The sequence below is a fragment of the Lichenostomus cassidix genome, chromosome 13 (genome assembly GCF_008360975.1).
Source record: "Lichenostomus cassidix isolate B80296 chromosome 13, HeHo_3.0, whole genome shotgun sequence".
Taxonomy (NCBI): Eukaryota; Metazoa; Chordata; class Aves; order Passeriformes; family Meliphagidae; genus Lichenostomus; species Lichenostomus cassidix.
The window spans coordinates 17,220,946-17,242,488 of NC_139494.1; the positions used below are offsets into that span (position 1 = coordinate 17,220,946).

The 21,543-nt window shown below is 50.1% G+C and overlaps 1 protein-coding gene across 3 annotated transcripts in view; it reads left to right on the forward strand.

Moving 5' to 3' along the window:
• The first annotated feature begins 4,288 nt into the window (after positions 1–4,288).
• Positions 4,289–21,543, forward strand: part of HTR4 (5-hydroxytryptamine receptor 4) — a 62,622-nt gene continuing 45,367 nt past the window's right edge. For 2 of the 3 annotated variants that reach the window (XR_014854954.1, XM_085074050.1), the window contains exon 1: positions 4,289–4,432. The gene's annotated coding sequence lies outside the window, so the exon portion shown is untranslated. Of the gene's footprint in view, positions 4,433–4,907; positions 6,450–21,543 lie in introns of those variants that run through there. The other variant, XM_085074051.1, reaches the window with a different exon arrangement.

Here is a 21,543-nt window from a genome sequence, read left to right on the forward strand (position 1 = left end):
TTATTGCTTTTGTAAGATTTTTGCTTGCTTTTGTTGCTTTAGCTAACTGGAAAAGTGTTTTGGGAATGACGCAGTTAAATTAGAGGTGAAAAGCAAGTTACATAATTGTAAAACAATTATTAGAGCTAATTATAATTAGTTATTATTAATAATTAATTATTATTAATAATAGTTATAATAAAATATAATATAGTAATATATTGCTAGATATATTGTATTATATTTATTATATAATATATATTCTATTACATTATATAGTCTATATATTCTATTATATTACATTATATTATATTATATAGTAAAATATAATATAGTAATAATGCAAGTTATTATTAATAATAATAATAATAACCACACCGTGGGGCTGTGGTTGGTCACACCTGATGCTGTTCCTATCATGGTCTGTGGTGTTGGTTAAGCACATTTGTTGTGCCTCACAAGTGTGGAAACTCAGAAAAAACGAACAGTTTAAGAACCCTGGATTTCTTTGCCATACCATGGTGGAGATGGTGAGTTGAACACCACAATCCCAGCTCTGCTGGGAGGGAGGATTCATTCAGGAGGGAGGATTCATTCAGGAGGGAGGATTTGGAATCTCCTGGGCTCGGATGCTGGAGGAGAAAACACTTCCAGGGAGAGCTGGCAAGGGTTAACCTGACTGCAAAATCTCATTCAGCCCAGCAAAGAGGATAAAAATTGTTCGGCTTTAATCTACTTTGTCTCCAGAAATATTCCATAAGAGAGGGTGGGAAATAAATTCAGGGGGGTTTGTGGGCATCCTGAGAGCAGAAAAAGAGGTAAAATTAATCCTATCAATAATCCATGATGAATGATTCACTCAGCTCTCTTATTCATCAGTTATCCGTATTCAGGGGAGATGGAATGATGGAATTACACACAGCCTCATCTGCATGGCAATGAGGAGCCCAGGAGGGCTGCACACCCCAGAGATTCATCCCTGTGCTCTGCCAGGGGTAAGGAAGGGTTTGTGTCACCTCCTCCCGACAGGGGACACTCAGAGGAAGGAATGCGGCAAAGGCAGCCTGGGCAGAGGTGACACTGCTGTCCCCAGCTCCCTGCGCTCAGCCTGCCCTCTCTTTTCCCAGTTGATGCTGGAATCTTGTCTCTGGTGTCCCCGGGGTGGTCCAGCAGGGTGTCCAGCAGGGCAGAAGGACAAACTCCCAACCACCCCCTCAGCCCTGGGGGATGGCAGGAGGCAGGAGATGGATTGCTGCTTCCCAGGAAGGTCTTTTTCTTCAAAAATTGCCTTGCTGGAGCAGAGAACCAAGTGGGAATTTTTCATTAGAAATAGGATATTTTTTAAAAAAAGTTAAAAGAAAATGATGGGAAGTTCTGTCACACTTCTGTAGCCGAAAGAGAAAGACTGAGATGGCCCGGGACTTGCAGAACCTCTCCCAGGAGGAGTCTCATCCTTAAATTTCTGATGGATTGTTCAGTAATTTCCAGCTCACGGATGGTAAATGTGGAATTTGCCTCCAGCTCTGACTCTCCAGCTGGTGCTGATGTGGTTTCCCCTTGCTGTGGTTCCATCTTAGGTCCTGAGATAACAAATATCTCCAAGGGTCACTCTGAGAGGGTCTTTCAACACGTGTAAAATCACTTTGTGTCCCTCAGACAAAACCTGAACTAACCATGTCTGTATGACAAACAGTGATAGTCACACCGGTAAAAATGAACCCAAACGTTCCCCTTTTAAGCTAAAAGTCTTAAACTGGATTTCATATTTCTGTCTGCAGGTAGTGCTATAAATACCATGTGGTGAATTGATCCAAGTGCTCTGCAAACAGGCAGAGTTCTCACCACAGATGGCAGAGTTGGATTATTTAAAAGCTTGTCAGTTGAGGAATCTCCAGGGTGACCCTCTTATCTCCCATCATTTCAGTTTTGAACTGAAAGCGATAATTTCGGTTTTGAACTGTTCCCCACCTTGGCTTGGCTGAACACTTTTACCAGGACTCTGGGAATGTGGATTGCTGGCAATCCAGAGTGTTCTGGATGTGAATAATGCGAAGAGAGGAGGTGGTGAAAACAGATAGAATTCTGAGTAAAGTCAAGCAGCAACCCAGCTGATGCTGTAAATCAGATGCAAACCAGAATTCTCCTCCTGCCTCACCTCTGATTTCCCTCAGAATCCAGGACTGGGATCCAAACCGTGGGAAATCCCAGGAGGTCAGCTGCTGCACCCAGACTGCCCAGCTTAGCTCTGGGTGCCAACTGGTCAGTGTCCTGGTCAGTGTCCTGGTCAGTGCCTGCTCCTGGGGAATCTCAGAGAGAGGGGGAAAGCTTGCATTTCAAATCGAATAGAAGGAAAGTTCTTTCCCAGGGGAGTGGGAGGCTGCGTGATCCAGCAGTGGCTAAAACCCTCAGAAATTCCATGTATTCAAGCTCCCTTCTGGATCAAATCCCTCCCACGTGGGCAGAGGAGATCATGCCGAGTTCAGAGGGAACACACCCAAATCCCAAATGTTGGGATGGCTTTGTCTCCCTGTCTGCTCCTGGAGGGATCCAGAGCAGGATGGAGTTACACCTCACAGCAAAGGCAGCGAATTCCTCTGCAGAGTGACTGTGATTCAGTCCTGATGAATCACTCAGCCACTCTCTTTCTCAACCAGATCTTGGGATTTATCATTGTTAGAGCAGGAAAAAAAAGGAGGAGGGGAGGAAAAGAGAAGGGAAAAAAAAAAATAGTGCTTTATCTCCCTCTCTAATCCTTTCCAATTTTTCTGTTTAAAAATGTAATGACTTTTTTTTTTTTAGCCAGCCCATTCAGGATGAATAAACCTTTGCTAATCCTGGGGAGGAATCTGCATTCAGAGGAGGTGGGCTAAATACTAATAATGTCCAGAAAGCTCCATCAGCACCATGGAGAGGAAAATGAAGGCAAAACCGAAATTGTTTCAGGAACTCTTTAAGTGCCAGTTTTACACTGACCCATTTCAGCTCCACCCAGACCAGCTTCCCTCGCTTTGCCTTTTGGTCCTTCAGCTCTGATAAGGTGTTTCTTCACGGGTTGGATGTGTTTCACTTTTGTTAATGTTATTCTCTCTCTGTCTTTCAGTTTCTATAGTGATGGACAAACACATGCAGCACACACGAGGCCTGGCAGCCTGGGAGGTGTGTCTGCCTGCACTGGCTGAAAGCACCACCGATTTTTTGAGAAATCCACTGGAAAATCTTCACCAAAACCCCTCAGATCTTTGAAAAACGTGTGCTATCAAACAAGTTGATAATGTGTTTAATATGCATTTATCTTTTTAATGTATTTTGTCAGCAAGCAGCATATACTGCAATTTTGTGGGTGCTCTGGTTTCTCCTGCACCCACACACCACTGGAAATGTCACTTTTCCTTGGAGGAGAACCTCAGCTGTGATTAAAGGGCATGGACTGGATGGCTCCAAACTTACTCCTGTGAACCTCTGTGTCCCCTGGATCTCCCTGTTCCAGGGCAGTTCTGCTCTGAGCAATCCCAGCCTGAAGATCTCCCAGTGACTGTACAAAGGCTTGAAACCCCAAACCCCAAAGTGCAGCCCCAGCAGTGAGAGGGGAGCACACCTGGAGATGGAGCTGCTCAGACCCTGTGGTTGTGCTCAGTCTGACATTTCAGTGGGTATGTTAAAAATGCAGCCGATGAGCTGGTTGTGGTTCCTCCTGTGCCAAGCCTGAGCTCTGTTCAGGGTGTCAGGGTCAGATTTCAGCTGCCAAACTCCAATAACGGCAGAGGAGCTGAGCTGACACCGCAAGGGAAAAATCTTAGCTTGGAAATGCCGCCAATTTCTTTGTTTGTTTGTTTTGAGAAATCCATTGTAAGATCTTTGCCAAAACCGCTCAGATCTTTAAAAAATGGTTCCTGTGGAGCAGGTTGTAGTAAGATGGGCTTGCTCCACTTCCCTTCTGCCCGCAAGCAAACAGACCAAAGCGCCGAGCCCTGAAGTTGCTCTCCAAGCGGGAGAGCAGCAGCAGCAGCGAGAATTGACGGGATGGAGGGAGAAGCGCCCTGCTCACGGCGCTCGCAGCGCACCCGGGGGACACGGGGCGAGCGGAGGGCTGGTCTCTCGGGGGGGGACGGCCCCGGCTTTCCCCGGGCGGGGCGGGAACATCCCCCGCTCTCCGTGCGGGGCGGGCCGGGGGCGGGCGCTGCCCGCGGAGCCACGGGGCGGGAGAGCATCCCGCATCCCCATCCCGCATCCCGCATCCCCATCCAGCATCTCCATCCGGCAACCCGCACCTCGCATCCCCATCGGGCATCCCGCATCCTGCATCCCGCATCCCTCATCCCGCATCCTCATCCCGCACCCCGCATCCCGCAGCTGCGCGGGTGGTACCCATCCCCGCACCAGTCCTGCCCCGCCAGGATGAGCGGCCGCGCCGGGGGAGCAGCGCCGGGCGCCGCGGGACTCTGCCCCGGCCATGGTGAGGAGGAGGCGGCGGAGGGAGCGGGAGGACGGGGTGATGGTGGGGATGGTGGCGAACCCGCTGCGGGGGGAGCTGGGAGCTGTCCGAGCCCCGGGAGCGCCTCTCGGCAGCGCCGGGGGTGATGCGGGTGCGCTGCGGGTGCCGTGCGGGTGCGGTGCCCGGTAATCCCCGGTGCTGTGCCCGGCAATGCCCCGGTGCGGTGCCTGGCAATGCCCCGGTGCCATGCCCGGTGTCCCCCGGTGCGGTGCGGGTGCGGAGTGGGTGCTGTGCCCGGTGTCCCCCCGGTGCGGTGCCCGGCAATCCCCGGTACGATGCCCAGTGTCCTCCCGGTGCGCGGCGGAGCTCCGGAGCGCTCGGAGGGAGGGAAGGGAAGGGAAGGTTCAGCGGGTGTGGTGGCACAGGTAAAGGTGAGAGCGGCTCCGCTGGGCTGTGCGGCTCCAAAGTGCTGGAATGGGCAGCAGCGACCCGCGGGAGGACAGGGATTGAGGCTGGCAGAGGGCAGAGCCCCTGGCACAGGGCAAGGCACCGGGAGGCTCGGCTCGGCGGGCTCTGCACTTTGCTTAAGTGAGGGTGAATGGCTGTCCCTGGAAGAGCTCAGAGAACGTGTCCATTGTGGCACTTGGGGACACGGATCAGCGGTGGCCTTGGCAGTGCTGGGGGAACGGTTGGACTCGAGGATCTCAGAGGGGTTTTCCAGCCTGAACAGTTCTGTGATTCGGGGATGAAGGAAGGTGTTTTCCAGCCGTGGAGCTCGGGGATTGGGGCAGTTGTGTCCCAAGGTGCAAAGTGCAAAGGCTCCGGTCACACTGGAGCTCTCCAAGCTCTGGATCCATTCCAAGCTCGTGTCACTGAGGTTAAAACATTTAACTGCTGCTGCAGCTTGCTCGGGCTTACTCCAGAGCGAGGGAAGTTCGCTGGAGTCCTGCTCACGTTTGAGAGCTTTGATTCTGGTGCTGGGAGTGGAGCCAGCGTGTGGATCCAGCTCTGGGAGAGACAGAGCAGTGCCTGGGAGGGAAAAAAATAGTGTCACTTCCTCAAGCCCCTGAGGCATCTTCCCTTGCTCCAAAACAAACTTCACCCTCGGAAACTTGATGGAAGGGTGAGTAATTAAAACATTACACAGCTGCAAGTTTGTGCTGCTCGAGGGTGGTGAGGAAGGAGCCAAGTCCTGGTTTGCCAGCTTCAAGCTCCCAGACAGCCTGGAGCGGGCTTTGAAATGTGTGATGTCATTATGACTTCATTTCTTCTCAAAACCAAAATACTTTTCTTTTAATGGGAATATTGCCCCGTGTTTCTTGAAGGAGGATGATTTTTCTCTGTTCCCCGTCGCTGCAGTTGGCTGCTTTCACTTGGCAAAGGCAGGGCAGGGTTTTTTAGGAGATTGCTTGGGTTTTGTCAGGGGAGCAGAGGGTGATGGATAGCCTGGCTGAGATAAATCTCTGGGGAAGGCAGCTCGGGATGTGCAGCAGTTTGTGCAGCACCGTGCTTGGGGGAAGAGCCACAGGGGTGCCCAGGGATGGCAGCATTCCCAGCAGGAATGGGGGCTGCAGGGACAGGTGAGGAGCAGCAGAACCTTCCTCTCCTCTGGGGAGATCTTCCCTCTGCCTCTTCCCTCTGCCTCTCCTCTGCCAGCCTGACCTTGGCACTGTCAGCACTGTCCAATAACGCCGTTGGAAAACAAACATGAGTCAGGCTGGGAGTTTGCTTAAATAATGACTCCTTCCACACCAAGGTGTGTTTATCTTATTTCCTCAAGCAGCCTCTGACCGGGGGCAGACAGGAAGAGCTGAGTTCCCCCAGGACTTTGTAAACACTGATTTCAGAGAGCTCTGCTCTGTTGGCTCACTGAGGACTTCTAGGAAGTCTCCAAATGGTACATTCACCTCCTCTGTGCCAACTGTGCTCCTGAGAGTGCCAGCAGTGCTTCTGCTTCTCCCTTTTCCTCCTCCTCCTCCCCATCCTCTGGAGCCAGCTGGCATGCCTCGAGTTTTCCACGTTTTCTCCCCTTTTCCAGGTATTCCGGGAAGTCTGAGGCAGGACAAAGAGCAAGGGATGGGTGCCAGGCAGAGCGGGGCTGAGCCCTTCTGGTGACAAATGCCTGGAACTCCTGGGACGGATTTCCAGGGGAATGCAGGGGAGATGCAGCTGGAATTGGCCAGAGGATGCAGGAGTTGGGATTGGGGCTGAAGAGAAAGAGTTGGGAATTCCCCACCTCTCCTTTGAGGACATCTCAGCTCCCACCTCTGGGAGGCTCAGGTTGGACAACAGCAGGAATTTCTCCATGGAAAGGGAGATCAAGCATTGGCAGGAGCTGCCCAGGGAGGTTTGGAGTCCCCATCCCTGGAGATGTCACCTGGAGGTGGCACTGAGTGCTCTGGGCTGGTGACAAGGTGGGCACTGGGACTCAATGGGCTGGCAGGGCTTTTCCAACCCAAATGATTCTGGGATTCTGTGGTTCTGTGAGTGCAGTGAATGTTGGTGTAAACCCTGAAAACTCTATAGCTAAAATCTAGGGTGACAGTGCCAAGTCCTGGGGGTCAAAGAGAATCTTCTCTCTTGGGAACACTACTAATTAATTACCCACTTAAATCTCCCCTGGCCCATTTGCAGAAAAATACACTGTTGAGTGTCAAGCTAGAGACTGCCTGTTCTGATGTTGTCATTCCTGTGTTTCATTCGTCAAAATTTTCTAAATCCAAAAAGACAAATACACCAAAGAAATGGTACCAATGTTCCTTTATAAACCTGGCTGATTCCTCGAGGAAGCAGAGTGTGAAGAACCTGGTTGTGGTGCAGTTTTAGGGAAAGGAAGGAAAGTGCTTCATGGCTTTGGCATTTAGCTCCTTGCACTTGTTTCCTGGCATTCCCTGCTCTCCCTGGTGCGTTTTTTTTGTGGGGCTACTTTATTATATTATTATTATTAGTCAGGATGATGTACTCTTTGTGTCAGCTGGGGCAGAGGGTGGGTTAACTCCCACTGGATGTGTGGAGCCAGGAGATGGGAGAGGGATGAGCCAGGCACTTCTTCCCCCAGCAAACACAAATCCAAAGCCAGGATTTGCAAAGCAGCTGACTTTAATCTGGTCTAGTTGTGTAATTCCATTAGACTTATTTTCATTAGGAGCCATAATGTAATTCAGGCCCCCCTCAGCCCTGCCCAGTGGCTGCAGAGCCAGGGCTGCAGGCAGAGACAGACACAGCCAGCAGGGCAGGGGGGAAAGCAAATTGCTCTGCGAGAACACAAATGGAACTTGGGCAATTTGATGCGATTAGGGAAACAATTAGAGAAAATAGCTGGAGGTGCAGCGTGGCTCAGGAGGAGCTGAGTGGCTGCTGGGTGGCACAGAGTGCTGTCACCAGCCTGGGATGGGCAGAGGAGGCTGAAAAGCCACTTTCTGCCCCTCTCCATGGGTGTTTCTGCCGTGTCCTGGTGCAGCAGGAGGGTTTGGCTATTCCCAGATGGGTTTTACAGAGCTTTGGGTCTGGCTGGTGCAGCCAGGAGGGTTTGGCTATTCCCAGATGGGTTTTACAGAATTTGTTTTGGGTCTGGCTGGTGCAGCAGGAGCTGGGGATGGAGCTGTTGCTGGAGTTGAGCAGGGAGATCATTCTCTCTCCTGGGTTCTGCATGTGCATTTCCCACTTTTCCCCGTTGGGTTTGAGGTGGCACAGCCAAGTTCTGCCCTTCCAGTTCCCATGGAGACTTTGGATGCTGCATTAAGGGGGGTGAGGCACACTCAGCTCCTGCTGGGCCAGCAGCTCCCCACATTCATCTCCCCCAGACATCTCTGCATCTTCCCAAACAAACCCCAAACCACATCCTCCTCTCTCATTCTTCATGCCTGCAGTGTCTGACTCTCACTGGGCTCTGGGCACACCCAAGCTGTGCCCAGTCCTGCCTGAGGGCTTCCTTTGTGCTCCAGAGTCCTTGGAATGAGTAAAATCCCACATTGTCCCTTGCAGCCACGCAGAGCATCCATGAGAAGCTCACAACACCATCCCCAAATGCAGAAGAGTTAATTTGGCCTCATAAATCCATTTATTTTGTGGTGTACCAGGGCTGCTTTAACATCAGGAAGGTCACAGATGCCACAGTTAAACCTTTCTCAGGGATTTTCCTGAGAGGACATGAAGAATGCAGCTGAACCTCTGGATCCAGCAAATCCAGAAATTATTCTGAGATGTCCTGGCCCTTGTGGGGTTCCCCAGATGAACCAGAGGGTGTTGAGCTGGCAGTGAAATATTTGAGAAGGTGAGATCCAGGCTGGTTCCATATGGACCAGAAAAGTTTGGGGAGAATGTTTGTGGTGCTCTGGCTCTTTAGGGCTGTTTTATCACCACTGAAGTCAAAGCTGCCACCACTAAAGCCTCTCCCAGAGCTCTGCCTCACAGAACTCAAAGCTGCAGCTGATTTTAGACGAGCCAAAGCAGTGGAATGTGTTCTCCTTCATGGGCTCTCCATGGGATTGTTACAAAAACATGTTTTCCCTACCAGGAAAAACTGCCAAGCAAAATTTTTATCATTCAGCAGAGAAGGGGAAAAAGGAAATAAAATAGAAACTCAAACCCAGTCAACACTGTCCCTGGAAAAAGAAGGGAAAGTTGCAGCGATGAATATAAATGAGGAATTAGAACATGTAGGTGTCTGATAAGGGAGGCTAAAGGAATCTGTGAAATAGCAATGAGCAGGGGGGTTAAGGATGAAGGGAAAGCATCTCCCAGGAACATTCAGCATCCCTACAATGTGGTGCTCAGTAACTGCTCTGCTGGGCTCCAGTGGTGGAGGCAGAGCAGAACAGAGTCAGACTGAACCCTTGCAGAAGCACCATCTGCTGAGCTGTCACCAAAGTGCCAGGTGACAAAAACCCCCAGGTAGTCAGGGGGCATAAATTGTCATTATTTAATGCCTTGGTGCTAATGCAGTGCCATTTGTACTCCTTTCCCGAAGGCAGCAGTGTCATTATTTCATCCTTTTAGTGAGGAGAAAAGGGGATTTCTCTGGCTCAGTGCTTTTTCTGGGATTTCTCAGGGATTTCTCTGGCTCAGTGCTGCTGATGAGCAGCAGGAGAAGGAACAAACTCCTGCTTTGCAGAGCCCCAGCCTCGCTGTGACACTGACTGATGCCACTGAAAGGGGACCTTGCCCTCCCTGAAGCTCACAGCAATGTTATCACTATTTTAATCTGTGTGTTTTTAAAGCCAGGAAAGAGCTTCTCAGATCACCTCATCCACTTTCCTACCTACAGCAGAAAGGCACAAACAAAAGCAAACCCATGGCGAAGGAAATGTCTTCCTGATCACTTCCAGAAATATCAGATGTGGAGTGACAAAAATAGAAATCAACCAATTGTTTTCTTTAATAATGAAAGAAGACCAAAAAAAAAAATCTAAACCCGGTTTAAATCCTCACTTGGCTGTGAGGATTTCCAAACATACAGCAATTTCTGGAAGGACAGAATGGAAGGAAATTATTTCTGGCAGTGGTTTGACCCCTCTTTGGCTCCTTGGGTGGAATCCAGGCTGTTCCAGGAGAATTCACCCACAGCCAAGGCTGCTGGATGTCTCAGGAGGATGGCACAGGTCTGTCCTGCCTGACCTCAGCAAATACCTGCTGTCCTCGACTGCCAGTGAACAGAAACAGGAGAGGTTGGATGCTTCATCCTTGCTGGAGCTGCAGGAAGAGCAGCTTGTCCTGCAAGGAGCTGGATGTGCCAGAGGGGCAGAGCAGGGAGGAGGCAAGAGGCTGAACCAGGCTGTGGCAGGGGCTGAATATTTGGGGGCTTTTCTTCCTTTTGGGAGATTTCTAGGGAGAGAAAAGTGGTTGGTTTGGGGTTTTTTGGGAAGGCAAAAGACAGTCCTTGTTCAAGAAACTCTTGGGGCTGGATTTGCTGGTGATGGAAGATGAAGTTCCCTTTCCCTCCTCCTCTTTTCCTTCACCTCCTCTCTCTCTCCAGAATTCCTGATGTGACTTCCAGGCTGTGCTGCCCATGGATTTTCTCACACACACAGGCAATTCAGCTCTGCAGCTTCCAAAACCTTTCAGGGAAAAATCCAGTGCAAGTGAAAAATCCAGTGCAAGTGAAAAATCCAGGCTGAATTACCCAGCCCATTCTGCACCACAGGGGCACCAGAGCAATGCAGAGCAAGCATCTCCTGGCTGGTCTGAGTTCAGGAGCTTCCTTGGTCAGCAGAAAATCACAGCAGCTGATAAGAACTAATTGCAAAGATGCCTTTTATGAGTGCCTGGTTTTCCATGGGCTCTGCTTGGCTGGGTTGGTTTATTGATCAGATCCCTTCTATCCCAGCTCAGGGAGGAAAACAAGCAGCCTTTCTGCACTTGTGTTTGCTTTTAATAAAACCCAGCGAGCGGAACTTGCGGGGAGGTGATTAAAACATAAGCAGGGAATTGGGGGAAGGAGGGATTTCCTTCTGCCCATTCAAGCTCAGGATTTCCCTGCTCCATGGAATAGCCATTTACCATGTGAATGGTGACAGGGAGGAGAAATCTGGGTTTTCCACCTGGGGTGAGGTCAGGGCAGTGTGAGCACAAAGATCTGTGAGGAGCAAAGTGCCAGGGGAATAATTAGCTCGGAGAAGAAAAGCTTGGAGCAGAGGAAAGGTTTCCAGCAGCCAAGAATTCCTGCTGCATGGAATTCTGGCAGTGAGGAGGGCTCTGAGCTCTGAGCTGTGAGCACACTTTGCTGTTTATTATTAGCAATCATGCTAATGGTGGCAGCAGATTAATTGTGGTTGAGATTAATGCCTCTCCCTGGCTAATCCGTGTTTATCTGCATCCCGAGGACTCCCTGCCCTCCCCTCCTGGCATCCTCCCTGCCAGATGAGCTCAGAGGTGTTCTGGCTCCCAGGCAGTTCCTTCCTTTTCCACATCCCTCCTCTCTGGCAAACATCTGCTCCCTCACTGCTCTCTGGGTGCTCAGACAGTTATTGCTCCAGCTTTTGTTTACTGCAAAACAAACACACCAAAAAACTGGCAACGAGAGCCCAGATCAGGGATCCAAAAATAGGCAACCAAGGAGAGCCTGAAAGCTCCAATCTTGGCATGTGGAAACAGTTTTAGGTGATGAAGACTTAACAAAACCCAGCTAAAAGCAGCAGCAGCAGGAAAAGCACCCTGAAGAGAAAAGGCTGTGGGATCTACTCCTCTGGGATTCAGTCACCAACCATGGAAAGCTGCAGGGAGTCACAGTGTCACAGAGCTCTTGGTGACAAGTTTGCATTCCTCAGGTGCAGAGATGTCCAAAGTCAGGAACTGGGAGCAAAGGATTTGCTTCCTGTCAGCCTTGGGTGGGGTCAGCCTTGTCCCACCCGAGTGCCACATCTCCTGAGGAATCAAGAAGATGGATGGAGATAAAAACTCCAATCTCCCTCCTGAAGCTTTCCTGGCAGTCTGTGCTCATCCCAAGGAGCTGGTGGGGAAGGGTTTTCCCAAGGAAATTCCTGGAGCTGATGAGATGAGCTATGCCCAGGCAGGAATCACTGACTGCACTGGAGAGGGTGGAGAAAAGGTCAAGGGGACTGGGAAAAGCTGAGAGAACTGGGATTGTTTAGCCTGGAGAAGGAATTCCTCCCTGGGAGGGTGGGGAGGGGCTGGGATGGAATTCCCAGAGAAGCTGTGGCTGCCCCTGGATCCCTGGAAGTGTCCAAGTCCAGGCTGGACATTGGGGCTTGGAGCAGCCTGGGATGGTGGAAGGTGGCAGGAGGTGGGATTGGATGAGCTTTAAGTCCTTCCAACCCAAACTGTTCCATAATTCCAGGATCAGTTAGGAAGGTATTGCATGGAAAAAACCCACAAAAGTCATCCACAGAAAACAGGGAATGGACAAACCCCCTAATTAAGGCTGGAAAAGAGCAAAGGCAGCAGCAGTGCTCATCCAGAGGGGTGGGGAGTGGAAGGCAGGGAAGGAATTCTTCCTCCCAGTGCCCTTTTTGGGTTTGCCCTTCAGGAGAGCCACAGGAGGGATCAGGGAGGAGGAAAGAGCAGAGCAGGGCAGGGTGAGCTCTGTGTCAGTGCCAGGGCTGTTCTTGGGCTGCTCTGCACATCAGGAGTGACTGCAGCAAGAGGAATACACAGAACCTGCTGAGGGCAGGAAAAGAAGTCACAGCCATAAAATGCAGCGAGGAAGATTTAGGATAAAGCCTAGAAAAATCCCTCCATGAGCTTCTCCTGGGAGGCTGCATAACGAGAATGTGGAATCTCCATCTCCAGGTGTCATCCACAGCAGCTTAAAATACGGCTGGGTCTGCTCAAACAGCTCCTCAGGGTCTCCCCCAGCCTTTCTCTCCATCTGATTCTTCTCCCCATGGCCTCAGAGTCTGTTTTACAACCTGAAAAGAAATACAGAGCTGAACCAACTGCATGACAGACCTAGCAGGTTTTTTTGGTAGTGAGTTGGTTTTTTTAAGTGACAAATGGAAACTTCCTGTGGGGAAGAGTCTGATTTCAGTGTAATGTGATTTTCTGCGAAAAAGCCGAGATGACAAAGAAAAGCTGTTTGCTGGCTCTGCTGACTTGCTGTTGTCCTGAGGTTTTATTGGATCTGCAGAGTTGATTCTTGTCTGCTGACAAAAAGATTTCGGTGCTGTTTTCCCTTCGGATGTTCTTCCTCCAGATCAAAAGCCTGGTTAAACACAATAAACCAAAGGTGGAGATAACAGGGCAGGAGATTGGCTCAGCTCAGGGTTTCCTGCTTCCCTGTTTGGGTGTCACTTCTTGCTGGTTGCCACGGCTGGCTCTGCCAGGGGTGACGTTGGCACAGCTTCTCCTCCCCTCTTCCCGAGTGCATCCAGGATGAAAATCCAAATTATCTCTCCTGGTTTCCCAGCAGCTTCCCCTGCCAGGGAACCCAGGACTGCCTGGGAGGTGAAAAACAAGGGCAGGCTTGGCAGGTGACAGGGTTAACCTGGAGGGAGCCAGGAAGGTGGGGAGGGACTTTTTACAAGAGCCTGGAGTGACAGGACACAGGGAATGGCTTCAGCTGATGGAGTGGGTTTGGATGGGATATTGGGAGAAAACTCCTGGGAGGGAATTGGGAGGGCTGGGATGGAATTCCCAGAGAAGCTGTGGCTGCTCCTGGATCCCTGCAGTGTCCAAGGCCAGGCTGGACAGGGCTTGGAGCAACCTGGGACAGTGCAAGATGTGCCTGCCATGGAATAGATGAGCTTTAATGTTCTCCCAACCCAATCCATTCAGTAATTCTGTGATTTGTGCTGCTCCTTTCCACAGGGGGCCTTGGCAAGGCCATTCCTCACTCCAGTCCCTGGGCACTGGGAGTCACTGGGAGAACTGGGGCTGCACTGGTGCAGGGAAAACCTGGGGAGCAGAGCCTGGATGTTCTTCCTTCCTCCCAAACAAATACCATGACAAATTACTTTGCACTCCCCATCTCCCTTGGAGATGGATTTATTTTTTATGCTCTCCCTCAGTGACTAAATAGGGTTTTTATGAGAGCACATCTCCATTTCTATCATTAGCAGCACTTGTGCAGAGTCAGGGTTTGGGAGTCACCAGTCACTCACGGCTCTTTGTGATGTCTCCACACTTTTCCCTCCTCCCTCACTCCCCAAGCAATTCACAGGAAATTCAGCTGCTGCCTGAATGGACACATTTCCAGCAATCTTCCTTAATTCTTTATTTACTGTAAAATAAGCAGGGCAAAAACTGCACCGTCAGTTCCTCTGCCGAGGCTGGATTCGTTCCCTCCTCACATCTCAGCCTCTCTCTCCCCTGCCCTTTCCCCAACCTCATCCCAATTTCTGATGAGCTGGGATGAAAAGCAGGATGGGTTGTGGGGGGAAACATCTGATTGCTGCTGCTGAATTCCTCGAGGGAACACATTTCCAGGGAATTGGTGTGACCAGAGCTGAGCTGTTCTCAGCAGCACCTGGGGCTCAGTGTCCCTGCCTGCCCTGGACAGTGAGTTGTGCTCTGTGAGCTCAAACTTCCCTTCTGCATCACCCACAGCAGGGCCTGAGGGCATTTCCTGCCACCAAAAAGGGAAAATCCAGTGTCTGCTGCTTGGAATGAGGAGGGAAGGGAAATGGGGGAGCAGCCAAGGCACTGCATGAGGCAGAGGGGACAGGATGGTGAAGGTGAAGGGAATTGGAGTCCAACCTGTGCCTCCCTCCTCAAACAGAGCCTGGAATGACTGCTCCAGCAATAAAACCCTCTCTGCTGCCAGCACAGACATCAAAACCTGGCCCTGCAGCCAGGGGAGCTCCCAGACCCCACTGACAGCTCCTGCTGGTGCTCAACAGCCCAACAAACCCCTCACAGCTCTGGGGACACCTCGGGGACAGCCTGGCCCTGCTGTGGGAACACAAAGGGAGGGGAAGGAAGAGCTCAGTGATGCTGGAAAGCTTTAGGGCAGCTCTGGATAAATGAGAGGCTCAGAGGGCTCTCCAGGATTTCTGCCCTTGTTCCACTCCACCAGAGCAGCAGGAGGAGGAGGAGGAGGAGGAGGAAGAGAAGAAGGAGGAGGAGAAGGAGGAGGAGGAGAAGGAGGAGAAGGAGGAGAAGGAGGAGAAGGAGGAAGAGGAGTAGGACAAGGAGGAGAAGGAAAAAGAAGGAGGAGAAGGAGGAGGATGAGGAGGAAGAGGAGAAGGAAAAAGAAGGAGGACAAGGAAGAGAAGGGCTCCAGCAGAACTGGTGCAGAAATGAGCCTGCTCTGGGCAGGTCAGTTCAAATGGGGATCACATCTGGGATCTGCAAGGTCAGGGGTGCAATGGATGCAGCCAAGATCCAGACCCCCCATGGGACAAATGCACAGATCAAGAAATTCATGATTTCTCAGTCCTTTCTCAATCCCAGTGAAGAGTCTCACCCACAACAGGCTGCTCTGCTGTGCAGTGACCTTGAGGAGCCCTAAGTTGTGACAAATCCCACAAAAACGCTTTGGTGCTTCAGCTGGGCTATTAGGAAAGATCTCAGGGAGGTGAGGTGTGCAGGCAGGGTTATTACAGAGGATCCAACCACTATAAATCCCCTTTTAGCAGCAAACTGCAGACACTGTGACCTTGCCTGGCCCTTCCAGCCTCTGCTGTAAACCATGTGCTCAACAGCCTTTTTTAAATGATTATTTATCCTTTATCACCGTCGTTTTAAGTTATATTATGGCTGGAGAAGCTTCCAGAGGCAGCTGAGGATGGTGGGGTTGTCCCAGTGCAGCACCTCCTTTTTGGATAAAAATCAATATATTGATATCAGCACTCCAAAATCTGAGCTACAGTTAATTCCTAAGGGATTTACAAAGAGGATCTGGCCACAGCGAGCTGGATTTCTCATGCTGGTAGAAATCATATTTAATTAGAGTGAAGGAAATAGAATTAATTAATAGAATTAATGCAGTGGGAGAACCAACTCTATAGTTAAGGTGGGTGGGTTTTTTTTTCCTCAAAGGAATAATTTCTTGAAAAGGCAACTTAGGACCCACTAAAAAGTGCAGCATTGCTGGAGTCAGGGGAGTTTAGGGTAAAATAAACGCTGAGCAGAAGAGTGTGTGATGATAAATGTGGAGAGATCTGAAAGGACTGGGGAGAGCAAAGAGTGCTGGTGAGGGACAGAGGGGTTGGGAGAGTTCAGGGAAACCCAAATCAGAATTTCCTTGGATTTATCTGGAGGAAAAAGCAACTCTCACCCTGAAGAGTTTTCCCAAGAATGGAAAATAGGGATGAAAAAAAAAGACCAAAAAGACAAATGATCAGTAGTGATGACTGTGAATCTCCCTTGGCTTCACATCATTTTGGGGTCTGAGATTCTCCCCTGATTTCCCTTCAAACCCTGGGAAAAACATCCAGGTGACTGAAATGTCTCTCCAGCAGCTTTTGCTTGAGAGCAAAATCTGGTTTTTTTTAAAGATCAGTGACATTCCTTTCCTCCTCCCCAGGCTCTTTTATTCTTTTATTCTTCAAAGCTGCAGCTTTGGGTGCAAGGAGTCAGGCAGCCACACCTGGAAGATGTTTTCCAGCAAGAACATTTACTTTTGCCTAATTTAATACTTTTCAGCTCCTCAGGACAAGTTTTTCATTTGCTTCCTGACGGACTGTGTAAATATGAATAAAAGTCAGTCGTTCCACGAGCAGGGAAGAAAATAAAATATGGGGGAAAAAATAAAAAAGCTCCTTTGGCAAACACCCACATGGAAGTTTTTAAAAGCAGCTTCAAACTGCATCTGTAGGCTGCAGCTACTCCTCCACCCCTGTGCATCGCTGTCCTCCAGAAAGGGAGTGCAAACAAACAGGAAATTACCATTTTAAAGCCCATTTTGGGGTTTTTTAATAAACAGCTCCCAGTTTCCAGTGGTGCATTGCTGTCCCTGTGCTTCCCTGCCCTGCCAGGTGTGAGCCTGGGGGAAAAAAAAGGGAATTCTGGAGATGTGCTGGGCAAGGTCTGAATTCCCTTCTGCACCTTTTTTTTACAGAAAATTTACCCAATTTTGCTTTCCCAGTTTGGAGTCTCTGCAGTTGTTCAGAGCTGGGCAAGCTCAGCCCCAGCTGGTGGATATTCAGGGTTTGGCACAAGAACTGAGACCAGGACAGAAAGGAATTCAACAGGTGAAAGTGAAGGAATTTTGGTGGAAAATGGCCCAAAGTATATTGTGAATTAAGAGGATTTCCAGCCTCCCTGCCACCTCCAGGTGACACCTGCAGGGCTGGGGACTCCACACCTCCCTGCAGTGTTTATCCACCTTTTCCATGCAGAAATTCCATGGAATTACAGACTATTTTCTGCTGCTGTCCAGGTGTGATTCCCTCCCCTCTACTGAAGGCAGGGCTGGCACTGAATGGGACTGAATGGGAAATGGGAAATGCAAACAGTGCCAGGGCAGAGTGGATTTTATTTATTTAGTGCAATAAAGCAGCAGCAGTGGGTTCATCAAACCCTCATTAGCAGCAGGTCAGGCTGTAATTAGAGAGCCTGGTGCAGTTGGCTATTTCTCCCTGAATGCCAGCAGTTGGACATGGAGAGCTTGGGGTGAGCAGGGATTATTTTGGGAAGTGCCTGGGGTGAGCAGGGATTATTTTGGGAAGTGCCTGGGGTGAGCAGGGATTATTTTGGGAAGTGCTTCCCTTCATCCCAGCAATGAAGGGAACACAGGGCTCTCAAGTGGCACTCACTGCTCTCTCTGAGTTTGGGTGAAATGCTGAACAAAAGCTCCAAAGTGCTCTCCCGAGGAGTTAAATCCCATCTGAAAGAGCTTGAATCCTCAGGGGGTTCAGAGCAGTTCTTTTCTCTCCTCTCACAGGAGGGGGAAAGGAAAGCTCTGCTCCTCGAGCACAGGTGTGTCTCACAGGGCTAGTTTTTACCTTCTCCCTGCTATTTTAAGCACCAAATCTCCACAATTCCATGGTGTGAGCATCAGGAGTTTCTCCTGCAGAGACAGGCAGTGAGATTCTGGCAGCTCACGTGTGCCAGGAAAGCCAACAGCTCTCAGTCCCACTGCATCCCCTGAATCCTCCAGGGAATCCTGCTGTGTTGGAGGAACGAAGGGCTGGAATCAGGGACTGGCAGGGAAATGCTGGATAAATTCTCATCCTTCTGGATTCTGCACTCCATCCTCACCCCCCTGGCTGCCCCTGAAGTGCCCCAGAGACCCCAAACTCTGCTCTCTGTTTATGGAATCTCACAGCACAGGATGGTTTCTCTCACTACCCTGGGTTTCATTCTGCCCAAGAGTCCTCTTGATTCTGCCCAAGAGTTGGTTTTGTCCTGTGTCAAACCCAAAGGTAATCCCAAATCAAATGCTCTGCTGGAATCAGAGAAAACAGCAATTTATTGTATCAGTGTTGTTGTTGATTAGCACTGAAAATATCAAGAAGGCAAATTTTTTTCTCCTCTAATTCTTACTGATTTGCCAAATTCTATTCCCTCTCTTTAATTCTCCATGAATTGTATTCTTAAGGAGCAATTTTATTCCAGTGCTGGAGAGCAGTCTTGGATTGATAGGACTATAATTACCTCGATTAGCCCCTTTATTCTTGCCAAATATTGACACTTCTTTTCATTAACTCTGATTGTCCAAGATTACTGAAAATCAAGACCAACCATGTGCAAATTTCCTTACCCAGCTCTTTAAAACTCTTTGTAAAGACAAATTTGCCATTATCTGCACTTGCTAATTTGGAAGTGACCAAATGAGTAATGGCTGTTTGATCTATGGGGATGGAAAACTTCATCACCACACAACAAAGTCCCCAAAATAAAACAGAATCACAAAATCCTTCAGGTTGGAAAAGACCTCCAAGACCATTGAGTCCAAATTTTTAAGTATTTATTGGAAATTTCTTTTCTTAAATAGTGGTCAACAACTTAAATATTTTCCAGCTGATCTTCCTCATTTTAATTATTTCTTTTCTTAGCAATATGTTCAAAATCAACCTCTTCTGCAGTCTGAAGATTTGTCAGCAGCTCTCACTGCCTTCTGACAATTCCTCAACTTTTACCATAAATCCACAGCCACCTGCTTCCCCTTTTTTTCTGTATTTTTGGACACATTTTCCTTCAGTATTTTTGCACAGCTGTGACCTCTGCCCCAAGCCTGCCCCACAGGGTTTGAGGTGCTGCAGGTTTGTGAGCTGCTGGTTCTCCTTCCCTTCTGTTTCCATCCTTCCTTCTGCTGATCTCCCTGTTTTCAGCTCTGTGAAAAAAAACCAGGAGATTTTTGTCTAAACTCTTCATTTCTGTGCATTGAACGTCTGTCTCCTCATATGTTCCTGCTCTGGCTTTTTTCCTGTTTGCTTCTCACAAAGAGCTGCCACGATCCACTCCAGGAAATATTTCCTCTCCAAGCAACCCCTGGAGGTTGTACTCAGTGCTCTGGGCTGGGGACAAAGTGGGGATTGGGGACAAAGTGGGGATTGGGGACAACTTGGATTGGATGACCTTGGAGGGCTTTTCCAGCCTCACTGATCCTGGAATTCTGGGATGTCCTGTAGAATGGACATCACATCCTTGGCCAAATCATCCTTTCTTCTGCATCTGATGGGGAATAACCCTGAACCTGTAGAGCTGGTCTGGTCCAGGGTAATTCCTGCTTTAATCCATCCCATCCTCTGTTCATCCATCCCAAATCCCACTGCATCACCCAAAATCCCTCCAGTATCACCAGGAAGGAGGCGAAGCCTTCAGCGTTCAGGTCCTGCCCTGAGCTCAGCTGCTGACTCCCTGCAGAGCTGGAGGGAGCAGCAGCACTGGGAAAATGCCCTTCCCAGCAGGATGGCATTCCCAGGGCTCATCCCAGACAGCCTGGCAGAAACCAGCCCAGAGCCATTGCCCAGCCAGCAGCAGCCTGAAACGATCAGAATTTGGGAAATGCACTTGTTGCCAGTGTGTGAGCTGGCAGACAGACCTGTTCTGTGTGAAACATGGAAAATGAGCCCTGGGCCAGCTCAGCCCTGCCTGGTGCCTGGTGCCAGGTGTCTGGGAGCTCCTGTCACCTGGGCAGTCTGGCTGATGACAATTCCCAGCCCACCCAGGCACTCCTGCTTTGGAAATCACCATTTGTCAGCAGCTTCCCCCATCAGCTCATTTATCCTCTTCCCCCTTCCCAGCAGGAGCTCCAGAAGCTCTCAGCCCACTGAGACAACCTGCAGGGTCACAGCTCCAGGTTTAGCTTGCTGTCTTCACTTCTAACCATCTGAGAAGGATTCTTTTGGTAATTTAGTTTTAAAAGAAGCTGAACACATCAGCAGAGGCTTGGAAGGTTTGTTTGGGTGTTTTGGGGTTGTTTGTGTGGGTTTGGGGTTGTTTGTGTATCTGTGCTCCTGCAGATCTGTGCCTGGAGCTCTTCTTGCCATGGATTAGAAATTTCCAAGCCTCTGTGATGTTTTCTGCTGCAAAGTTTTCAGGCAGATGCACCCCAAAGCTTCCCAAAAACACCCAGCTGGGTCAGGCAACGAGGAATCTTTAATGCTGGAGATTCAAAGCAGAGCTGAAATCACAGATGGTGTCATCCAGCACAACCTGACTGATTTCTCAGTCAGAGCTACCCAGCCACCCAGGCCAGGAGATCCTCCTGTTCCTGCTGAAGTCCAGAGCTTGCAGAGCCATAAACTTGCTCCTGGCGCTGAGCTTCAAAGCAGGAGCTGATTTCCTGTTCCACAGCCTGCAAAGGCAGCTTATGGCAGCAATAAAAACCAACCAGAGGCATTTCATTCCAGCACAACAAAGCCAGAGTTGTCTCTGCCCTCCAGATGGGGAGTGGGACAAATCCACCCTCAAAAACCTGGGTAGGAAACAGGGCAGGATTGAAGGTGGTGGGGAAGGTAAGTTGTGCTCAAGCCCTTCCCGTTGGGCTGGGGATGAATCCTCTCTGCAGTGAGGGATTTTCCTGGCTCACTCATCCACCTTTCCCCTGCTGCCCAGGGGGGTTGGCAGGCAGGAGAGGGACAGAAATGGGTGACACAGGCTGCTCTGTGCAGCTGGGAAAGCTAGGAATTCATGGATGGAGGTGTGGTCAGCTGGGAGTGACCACAGGCAATCCCTGGGATGTTCAGCACTGCCCAGGAGGGAGATGTCTCCTGTCACTGCTCTGTCCCTTGGCTCTCCCGAGGTGGCAGCTGCTGGCTTGGCTCAGAGCAGCACAGCAGTGTCTCTGGGAATATGGAATATCCATGGGAATGTGGAATATCCATGGGAATGTGGAATATCCGTGGGAATGTGGAATATCCGTGGGAATGTGGAATATCCATGGGAATGTGGAATATCCATGGGAATGTGCCTCTTGCAGGGATCATTTCCTTTGGCTTTGGAGCAAGGCAGCTTTTCAAACAAGGCACTGGTGACAGTGAGGATGCTGGGCAGCCCCAGGGGCTGAGCTGGGAGGGTGCTGAGCATCCCAAAACTCCTCCAGTGAGCTGGAAGTGACCAGCAGCTCACTGGGAGCTGGGAGTGACCAGCAGCTCACTGGGAGTGACCAGCAGCTCACTGGGAATGGCCAGCAGCTCACTGGGAATGGCCAGCAGCTCACTGGGAATGGCCAGCAGCTGACTGGAAGTGACCAGCAGCTGACTGGGAGTGACCAGCAGCTCACAGCACCCCCATGGGAAGCTGAGGGATTCCCACATTCACCAGCATCTCTAGTCCACGTGGCTGTG